This window comes from Syngnathoides biaculeatus, chromosome 2 (assembly GCF_019802595.1).
Source record: "Syngnathoides biaculeatus isolate LvHL_M chromosome 2, ASM1980259v1, whole genome shotgun sequence".
Classification (NCBI taxonomy): domain Eukaryota; kingdom Metazoa; phylum Chordata; class Actinopteri; order Syngnathiformes; family Syngnathidae; genus Syngnathoides; species Syngnathoides biaculeatus.
Genome location: NC_084641.1, coordinates 32,153,313 through 32,163,016, shown reverse-complemented (window position 1 = coordinate 32,163,016; position 9,704 = coordinate 32,153,313). Strand labels below are relative to the sequence as shown.

The 9,704-nt window shown below is 41.6% G+C and overlaps 1 pseudogene; it reads left to right on the top strand.

Moving 5' to 3' along the window:
* Positions 1 to 4,932: 4,932 nt before the first annotated feature.
* On the top strand, positions 4,933 to 5,922 carry LOC133495791 (probable RNA-binding protein 46; annotated as a pseudogene).
* The last annotated feature ends 3,782 nt before the right edge of the window (positions 5,923 to 9,704 follow it).

Here is a 9,704-nt window from a genome sequence, read left to right as displayed (position 1 = left end):
TCTGAGACCCGATGAAACTTTTTGGCTTTAGTTTTAAACAGAAACCATGCACTTGTTATTGTTGTGCTCATGAAAGATTCTCTTTGCTACTGATGTAGAAAACAATGCTGGAAAAATTGTGACTTAAATTGTAATCATTATTTTTACACAAGGAAAAAAAAATTAAACGAACCAGTGCAAGGTAACTAAATGCATTGAAGTCTGGCCACATTGGTAATTATGAACGATGTGGAGATATTGCATTAGGTTAGCAAAAGTCTTTGCAAGGCGCATTAATTTTTGTATGTTGGAAATCATCATGAAATGCGTTTTAAATTGAATACAAAATGTGCATTTTCGCCCATGCATCCAGATTTTAGGAAAACCGGGCGCATTGAAACTGCAAATTTGTATAAAATGTATAATAAATAAATATAAAAAAAACAGCTGACTTGAGAAGGACGGTTTCAGTTTGGGGCATGGGAGGCAGTGCCCCAACTGATCCAGTAGATGGCGCTATATTTCCTTTTTTTCTTCATAAAACATTCGACTGAAATATTGTACTTTCATCGAAGTGTCATTATTCTTTTTAGAATGTTTAAGTAGCTAGATAATAATGTAAGTGTAGTCCAGGAAAAAGCAATATATCTCTATTTAATATACTGTAATTCAAAGGCGGGTGGGACTGGGGTTCAGCTGGAAAACGTCGGCCTCACAGTTCTGAAGTCCTGGGTTAAATCCCGGGCCCGCCTGTGTGGAGTTTGCAGGTTCTCGTGGGTTTTCTCCAGCCACTCCAGTTTCCTCTTACATTCCAAAAACATGCAACAATAATTGGAAACTCTAACTTGCCCCTCAGTGTGATTGTGAGTGCGGCTGTTTATCTCTATGTGCTCTGCGATTGGCTGGCAACCAGTTCAGGGTGTACCCCTGCCTCCTGCCCGCTGACACCTAGATAGGCACCAGCACTCCCGCGACCCTCGTGAGGATCAGCAGAAAAGAAAATCGATGGATGGACAACTCTATGATATTGTGGCATCGAGTCATCTTCATGCAGCAGTGTTGATTTGATCCTTTGATGCAGCCCAGCGTGCCATTCTGAAAACACACAAAGACTCAGAGAAACTAATAAACAGCCGCAAATGCTCACGCTATGCATACAAAATGAACATTAAGTTTGATTGTTGCATCATATTTGTTCATCCATTCAAAATGTGTGGTTTCCCCAGCCGTGATTTAGGATTTTGTAGGTGAGGAGAAGGAACAAGTTTAATTTACCATCTTACTGCAAACAGCTTTAGATTAGCTGCGGCAAAACCATTTCATTTCCCTGCTGAAAGAAAAAGTGTCCTTGTCAAAGCGATCTGCCGGAGCAAGTCAAAGTCTTTTTTCAGCGAGGCGTTCTGTCAATTTCAATGTCAAACACCCACTTGGCTTTCAGTTATGTGCTCTTGGTCAAGGCTGATCTCACTCAATAGATCCACGAGAAATGTGCTGCAAAATTTGACATTCAACTGGGAATTCAATCAGAAAAAAGTGGGAGTTGTCCTTTTGCTCAAACTTAAATATAAAGCAGTCATTAAGCCGTCGCTCTGACTTTTGACTCTCTCGTAGGCTCAAACGTGTAGATGCTCATGTAGAGGTCGTGCACGTGACGCCAGTTTGCACGACGCCATATTGCCGGTCAAACCTAGCTGCTTGGCAGTGCTGGCGTCGTTGAACTGGAGCAGATTTTTCAAATTACCCAAGACCTGTTGTGCTGTTGGTTGTCACAATGGACGAGACAGTTCTTCAAATAGATCACTCTATGGAATACAAGCTGAAAAGACAAGAAAAGATCAATGGATTTCGGCAATTAAACGGGATGGACGTTGCCCGACGAAATACATATGCATTTCATTTCAGATAGGAATTATTCTTCTCAATCTCAAATAACCAAGGAGTATTTATAATGGCAAGTTGACTCATTTGAGAACAAAGTGTATTTAAAAAAAAAAAAACCATCTGTCACAGAGAGGTTTACAGAGGTTAACGTGTGGCTGCAATACACTTCTGTGTACAGAGGAGACAACTCCCTGTCCAAATTTTTTTTTCCAATTATAGTTAATGAAGGCAAGTTTGTATGAAACCACAGTCATTTATTTAAATATTGGTATTTGTATTGAAAATATCTGAGTGGGTCCATCACCATGTGGGATTTATTCTTGATTGAGAACAATATCCAGCAACGAAGTATTTGTATGTGTCCAGACTTTTCTACGCTTTCAAACCCTTCTGTGTAAATCTCGACAACTTACTCACCAGATACATGTGTAGATCTTAGTTGTCCAGGACAAGCGGAAGCGGGTTAACAGTCCACTTTCTTATCCGCGAAAACATCGACTTCGGCATTAAATATGGATTCTCTAAGCCAAGTGTCTCTCGTTTTCCATGTACCTTCATTTATTATCACCTAAGTGTTTAAAGGTATCGGACAAAACTCTGGGCGTAATGCTATAAGACATATTTTCGTTTCGTCTCAATGGCATTAACTTGCAAAAATGCTTTGTTTGACCATCAATAATATGGCGATGTCACGTGATTTTATGAACTTGGTGCACGAGCTCTATAGTTCAATAATTTATCTAAACTGGAAAAAACGGCTGGAAAAATGGCAAAAGGAACAAACATAATTGTCCAACTTCTTTTATGGCAACCATTTTCCGAGCAGACGTCATTTAAAGCAAACTAGTCACGTCGGTGTATCAATACAAAATATGAGTGACAACACATGAGAAGAATTGCCTCAGGCGAAAGCCATGAGGGAAATCAGATCAATCCATTTTGGTAATTGTATGATGATAAATGATTGGTGCCGCACACTCAATTAGGTTTAGTCCTCAAAAACCATTAAGTAGATCCCCTGAGTGTGTTAAATAATGGGTACATTTCTATTGTTATCACCTACCATTACGATCACAAGCTCGTTTTGTTTTTATTTGTGTTACCAGTTACTTACTGTAACAAATTGTACATGCTCTTGTACTGCCGTAAAAGTACAAATAAGCTTCGCATCCACCTGCTGCCTTCCATAGACTACAACAGAATAAGTCACGTGCGGCCACGTCATCAACGTGTTTGTCTGGCACGTTGGATGTCCACATCAGGAGGATGAGCTGATCTTGAAATTGAAAGACATTTTAAAAAATCTGTGGGACTTAAGAGTACTGAACTAAAATGTAAACAATGAAAATGGCGATATGCTCTATATACACAATGTACCGTATTTGCTAACATCACAAAGCTTCAAAATTTACCTTCAATGAAGTATGTATGGACTGGGTATCTGGCTGGAGTCAGATTAAAAATGAAATGAAACTTCCCTTCCTATATTGCAAACCCTATAATTCACAATTTATTGACGCTGGCTATCAAATGAGTAAAGTGACATCACAGTAAAATTATCAGCACGATTTTTGTATTCAAGTAAACAGACATTACATTATTGTGACTACATTCACATTAACATTATTCTGTTTGTGTAGTACAGTATATCTTTTTTGTGACATATGTGTCTTTTATGGTGTCTTCCGAGATCTTTTTTCCAATGTAAACTTTGTCTCCCGTGCAATTCTGAACATGATGAGCAGTGTCGTGTAGAACAGCGGTCGGGAACCTATGGCTTGCGAGCAGTGTTGGGCACGTTATTTTGAAAAAGTAATTAGTTATTGTTACTACAAATATGTTCATCTGAGATATTACGCTGTGGCGACCCCTAACGGGACAACCCGAAAGAAACTTACTTTACTAGTTACTAATTCCAAAAAGTAACTGGGTTACTAATTGAGTTACTCCACTGTAAAAGTTACTAGTTACCAGCAAAAGTAACTAGTGCGTTAGCATTTGATATTGAACAACCACAGATTTGAAGTACTGGCCGATTTGTTCTTTTGAGGAAAGATGCTCAAGTAATATTTTTTATGCATACCTGTATAAAAAGTAATCAAGTTATCCATCCATCCATCCATCCATCCATCCATTCTTAGCTGCTTATCCTCACAAGGGTCGTGGGGAGTGCTGGAGCCTAGCTTAACTGTCAACGGGCAGGAGGCAGGGTACACCCTGGACTGGTTGCCAACAAATTGTAGGGCGCATAGAGACAAACAGTCACACTCACAATCACACCTTGGGGTAATTTAGAGCGTCCAATTAATGTTGCATGTTTTGAGGTGTGGGAGGAAACCAGAGTGCCCGGAGAAAACCCACGCAGGCACGTGGAAAAGATGCAAACTCCACACAGGCGGGGCCGGGATCGAACCCTGGACCTCAGAACTGTGAGGCCAGCGGTTTACAGCCACATCACTGTGTCGCCCCAAAATAATATCCATCCATTTTCTTTTGCCGCTTATCCTCACGAGGGTCATAGGGAGTTTTGGAGCCTATCCCAGTCATCATCGGGCAGGAGGCTTGGGTACACCCTGAACTGGTTGCCAGCCAATCGCAGGGCACATCGAGACAGACAGCAGTCGTACTCACAATCATACCTAGGGGCAATTTATAGTGTCCAATTAATACTGTATGTTTTTGGGATGTGGGAGGAAACTGGAGTGCCCGGAGAAAACTCACACAGGCACGGGGAGAATATGCAAACTCCACACAGGCGGGGCCGGGATCGAACCCTGGACCTCAGAACTGTGAGGCCAACGCTTTATAGCCATATCACTGTGCCACCCCAAAATAATATTTTCAAATAAATTCAATTCAAACCAGTTTCCATATTTCACCAGATAGGGAGTCTGAGTTTGCGATAGAGTTCTAATAACCTAAGTAACACAAATTTGTACCTAATTCAGAACGAGCCATATTTTATCACTAATCTACAGCAACACAATACCTGAAGAAAAACTTTAAACACTTAAAAGAACTTAACTAACTTCTATCGAAGAATTCGGTTGATTTTTTTTTTCATAATTTTGAATGATTATTTGTGCTTATGAAGGGCCGTGTACACTATTACTATTGCAAAAATCCAATTTTATTGGTAATGACCAAGAGTTGGCTGAACACATCGCAGCATCCTCAGTGGGGTTCACTCCTCTGACTGGCATGGAAAAGTCCAGGAAGGAACAGTCCATTCTGTTGGCCTTGGTGAAACTTATGAACGAGACAGGATATGATCTTATACAGATGAATGGACAGAGGAAGTATGGCGGACCACCATTAAGTGAGTGGAAATTCAAAACAGATGTTCTGAGCTCCCTGTTTGCATACGTAATTTATACCTTTACTCAGGTGATGGAGTTTTTGAAAACCTAAGAACTGACTAATGTCTCTATCTACAGACTGGGAGGGTCCCATCCCACGCTTTGACTACGAGGTCTTTGTTGGCAAGATTCCGAGACACATGTATGAAGATGACCTTGTCCCTCCCTTCGAGACAGCTGGATCAATCTACGAGATGAAATAGTTCAGTGGACAAAACCGTGGCTACACCTGTGTCATGTACGCCAACCAGTAATGCCCAACTTTTAGCATGTAGAAGCTACAAGGAGAATGATAAGAACGACTATGACTGTGTTCCAGGGAGGAAGCCCAAAAAGCTATCAAGAAGCTGAATAACTATGAGGTTTGCTGAGGAAAATTCATCGGTGTTTGCCACTCTCTGAATAAATGCAGCCTCTTCCTTGGCTGCATTCCCAAAAGAGAAGAGTAAGGGAGGAGATCATTGAGGAGGTCAAAGAGGTACACACAAAGACATCTTTGTCTGTGAATGACTGTCGCATGGTCCTCACATCAAAATCACATTGGCCCTCCTTGGTAACAGAGGGCCTTCCGGATGTCACCATGCTTCCAAGCTACGCTGGCAAAAGGCAAGGCTTCGCTTTTTTGGAGTATGAGACCCACAAGGTGGTGGCATTCGCTTGTAAGGTGTTGATGGCGTATAAGTTTTCGTCTCAGCCAACATAAGCAGTTGCACTCACGTGTTCCTGGGATGTTTTCCATTTTCCCCTGTAGAAGTAGTCACGTGGGGTGCATGCTGGGATACATGACGTCGCGAAGCATGCCGTTTCATTTCCATTTGTGTGTTTGTGTAAACACCCCAAAATGGCTCGTTTTAAGAGACAACCTTATGACGCAGACTTAAAACTCAAGGCGATCATTCACGCAGTTGAACACGGGAATAGAGCAGCGGCGAGAGAATTTAACATTAACAAATCAATGGTGTGGAAGTGGAGGAAGCAACAAGATGATGTGCGCCAAGTAAAGAAGACCAAACAGAGTTACTGAGGGGGAACAAAGTTAGGTGGCGACAGTTGGAAGACAAACTGGAACAATGGGTTGTTGAACAGAGATCAGCAACTAAAAGCAACAGTACAATCACTATTCGAATGTATGCAACAGTGCTACCACATGAACTTAACATCAATGAATTTAGAGCCGGTCCTTCTTAGTGCTTTCGGTTTATGAAAAGACATAATCTCTCCATTCGCACATGAAGCTTCATGGCAACTGCCAAAGGACTACCAAGAAAAGCTGGCCACTTTTCACGCATACTGCACAAACAAGATAACTGAAAAATAAGATGCGGCTAGAGCACATCATCAACATGGACAAAGTTCCACTCACCTTTGATATTCCTGTGAACCATATTGTGGATAAAAAGGGAGTACGTACAGTGAATGCTGCCACCACAAGGAGTGAGAAGTCATTCTTCACTATAGTTCTCGCCTGCCAGGCTAATGGCCAGAAACCTCCACCCATGGTTATTTTCAAGAGGAAGACTTTGTTAAAAGAAAACTTTCCAGCCATGTTTACTGAGTAGAAGAAAGGTTCCCCTCCACTATGTGATAAAAATTTTGCACTACATGTTAATACCTTGCTGTTGTTCAAAGATAAACTGTGTCACAAAAATACTACGTCACTGACTTTACCTCAGGGAAAATAATAAAACAGCTCTTTATTCACTTTGGGAGTGAACGGAGTCGTCAGAACGCTGGTTTGTAATCGATTAATAATGTTTGACTGACCGATCTAACTGTTTTGTTACATTCCCTTTACCGCCGTGCCATCTAATGCAGAGGTCTCAAACTGGCGGCCTGGGGCCCATATGCGGCCCGTGAGATAATATTTTGTGGCCCCCACCTTAACATGAAAGTTTAACGTTGGTGCAACCCTCCAACTTGCAGCTGCTTCAACCTGCTCAGTTCGGCTCTGCTGTCAATTGTCTGGAGTTGTATTGCTGTGTGAACAACTTGCCGCCACCACCACATTAAAAGCTCTTCTCTCTGCTGGGTCCAGATGGGAGGTTCCTGCTGGTCTACAAGGTAATGATGACATGAGCATTCATTCATCCATTCCTTCGCGAGTCTTTTTTTTAAATGCACCTAGCTTGCGGCAGATTCCAGCTATGTGCATTCTCCCCTCCAGACCTCTAGCACACCCACCAAGCATAATCTGGACATGTGTGTAGAATCGCCATCCGCCGGCTCATTTTTCCTTGCAAGAACTGTGAATGGTATAGAAATCTATTTGGAAAATATAGCACATTTCAAATAGGAAAATAATTCCGCTAGCAGATGTGTCGTTGCGAGTGCGACGTGCGCATCACTCTGCAAAACGTGCTACACTTTGAAGAAGCATGTGCATTTGTTAAAATTTTGTATGAAATAAATCCAACAAAAGTCATTTCATCAGAATACTGTGCTTATGACTGAATGCTCGTTTTGAAGTCAATAGAAAAGAGTATCTGCCGTTCTGTATCAATGGTGTCCTCCCAACGCTTGCTGCACAGACCGCGGATGAGTCACTTTGACATACTTTACGACCGACAGAGATCAAATAAAAAAAATAACATTCAAAATCCAAGTCATTGCTGAGCCGTTTTGATGACTGAAGTTCTTTTAAGGAGCACCGCTTTCGAAAAAAATTCCAAGCCACCAGAAAAACACTTGAAGAGGAAATATCTGATCGCAGAGTTGGGAAAAAACTACTCCCACTGGTATTTTTCACCAATCAACCTAATGTTTTGTGACATTCATTGCATGTGTTTGTGTACATGGGTGGTGATGCTGCTGACACAAGAAGTCTTCATACCAGACATGTTATGTGTGCAGCTGGATGTCACTAAAGAGCGAGATGCAGAATGCGCACTGTGGAATCTTGGTAACACATACACACATACAGATTGCTTCCTTTAAGCGATAATCGGGCAGTTTCAACATTTTTTTCCCCAACAGAGCCCCGATTATTGGATGTCTTTAAAACAGCTTTTCCCCTAGCATGGAGACATATTTTGAATCACTCAATTGTAACCAGCCACCGATAGTCAAATGTACCCCTAAACATATATAATGAAATAATTAGAGTTTGGTCTCAATTTACCTGTTATTTTCTGGTAATTGAATGGCAACAGGTGGACACATAGACACATACAGTTTTTATTGTACCCTGTGCCATTTTGTCAAAGACCAGTTAATTGTTGTCTGTCACTATATGTCGCTGACATGGAAATTTCACTCACAAGTTTAATTTGTTATGTGACCAAGCTTCAATTTCTTCATATTGGACTTCAAATCAATTTATCTCATTGAAATGAATTGAAATGCCATTAATCTTTGTAGGATAGGGAAGAAGGTGACTTGGTCGTGGAGCCCCAAAATACAGGAAGTCATACAAGGAAAGATATTAGCGAAGAAAAAGTGGGACACTGAGAGGACTGAGGAATACATTGAGATGCGACGTAGGGCAAAGGTAGAGGTGGCGAAGGCTAAACAAGAGGCATATGACGACATGTACACCAGGTTGGACACGAAAGGAGAAAAGGATCTCTACAGCTTGGCCACAGAGGGAGAGAGATGAGAAGGATGTGCAGCATGTAAAGGTGATTCAGGATAGTGATGGAAATGTGTTTACTGGTGCCAGTAGTGTGCTAAGTAGATGGAAAGAGTACTTTGAGAAGTTAATGAATGAAGAGAATGGGAGAGAAGGAAGAGTAGAGGCGGCAAGTCTGATGGACCAGGAAGTGGCAATGATTAGTAAGGGGGAAGTTAGAAAGGCACTGAACAGAATGAAAATTGGAAAGACAGTTGGTCCTGATGACATACCAGTGGAGGTATGGAAGCAATTTTGAGAGGTGGCTGTGGAGTTTTTCACCAACTTATTCAACAGAACACTAGCAGGCGAAAAGATGCCTGAAGAATGGAGGAAAAGTATACTCGTTCCCATTTTTAAGAACAAAGGCGATGTTCAGAGCTATAGGAATTATTGAGGAATAAAGTTGATGAACCACACAATGAAGTTATGAGAAAGCGTATTGGAGGCTAGACTCAGGACAGAAGTAAGTATCTGTGAGCAACAGTATTGTTTCATGCCTAGAAAGAGTACCAGAGGTGAATTATTTGCCTTGAAGATGGTTGTGGAAAAGTACAGAGGTCAGAAGGAGCTACATTGTGTCTTTGTGGATCTAGGGAAAGCCTATGACAGAATACCAAGAGAGGAACTGTGGTACTGCATGGATTAGTCTGGTCTGGTGGAGAAATATGTTAGAATCGTACAGGACAGGTGGCACAGTGGTTTAGCTGGAAAGCGTTGGCCTCACAGTTCTGAGGTCCTGGGTTAAATCCTGGACACGCCTGTGTGGAGTCTGCATGTTCCCCCTGTACCTGCGGGCACTCCGGTTTCCTTCCAAATCCCAAAAACATGTAACATTTATTGGACACTCTAAATTGCCTCCCGGTGTGATTGTGAGT